The following is a 1411-nucleotide window of genomic DNA, read 5'->3' as shown; positions in this document are numbered from 1 at the left end:
GACATGCCGCCACGCGCCCGGAGCAGCTCTGGCTACCGTGACGTGCGCGCCCGCCCTTCCGACGTGTATTACGCGAAGATCCGCTCTGGTAATACACGCCTCGGTCTCGGAACGTTTGAGATCGCCCACGAGGCCGCCTGCGCGTACGACGCGGAGGTGTGGTGCCTCTCGAGACCACGGTCGTAGATGAATTTCTCGGACGTGCAGGCGCCCCAGCAAGCGCAAAGACCTCGCGCCTCCGCCACGGCTAATCACCAGCGAGGACCGCTGCATCCAGTGGAGGTGGGACCGCCGCCTCCTCATTGCCGAGGTGGATGAGCATGCCATGGTGGCGTGGCGCGAGTGCTTCCCGGAGGATGTCGCCATCGAGAACGAGTTCTGGGCGCAAAGGGCGCAACGAGCCGCGGATCGAGCAGACAGGCGTGCGTGGAAGGCACCGGCGATAGCGCAGTGCGAACTGTGATCTGCGTCGACCTTTAACGATAGTGATCCTCGATTGGAAGACACGTTTCCGTCGTCGGACTACAAAATCGAGTAGTTAGTTTATCGTCGAGATAATCTACTATATTTGCATCGTAGTATCGTTTTTATCTATTTTTATTTGCATCGTATAGACTAGCTTGTGGTGTTGCGCTTGAACTATGTTATTTGAATTTTATCTATTTGTTGTTTCATATTGTTTGTATGTGTTGTATCGTAGTACGGGTTGCTCGCGCATGCTGGATTTTGCAGCGCCTGCTGGAGCTATAGCGCGGCGCCTTATTTTTGCAGTGCCTGTTGTAGCAAGCGCCCTGCTGCGCGTTAAAAAATTAGCGCACCGTGCATGTGCGCCTGTTGGAGATACTCTTAGGCACATCCATGCTAAGGAACCCGCACTCCCACCGACCCCACCAAGAACACACAGCAACTTCATAGGCCACGAGCATGATTTAGGAGCTAGCTTTACTTGGCACTCCTGGGCTCCGTTGCGTTATAAATTCTTCAGCTGGTTGATCCTCAAGACCGGTTTTAGACCTCTGATCGGTTGGCGTGCCGTGGTTTGTCTCATCAGGAGACATGTCACTTGTGCAACCAGGAGCAGGAGTCCATCGAACATCTTCTCATCACGTGTGTTTTTGCCCGCTCGGTGTGTTTCCAGGTGCTCTCAGCCTTGGGTCAGGAGGACCGGTCTCCAGGGCTGGACGATCGGTTGTTACATTGGTGCACGGCGCTTGCTTCGGGCCAACGGAACAGGAAGAACCTCAACACCCTCGCGATGCTAGTCCTTTGGGAGATGTGGAAGCACTAGAAGGCGGTCATTTTCGATAACGCCTCTCCATCGCTGCAAGATGTTCTACGGCTCATCGTGAACGTGGGGAAGGAATGGGTTCTTGCAAGGTTCTTTCATGCAGGGTTATTCTGCACACAAAAA

Source organism: Triticum dicoccoides, chromosome 1A (genome assembly GCF_002162155.2).
Source record: "Triticum dicoccoides isolate Atlit2015 ecotype Zavitan chromosome 1A, WEW_v2.0, whole genome shotgun sequence".
Taxonomy (NCBI): domain Eukaryota; kingdom Viridiplantae; phylum Streptophyta; class Magnoliopsida; order Poales; family Poaceae; genus Triticum; species Triticum dicoccoides.
The sequence above is the reverse complement of the archived record's forward strand: the minus strand, read 5'-3'. Positions refer to the sequence as shown.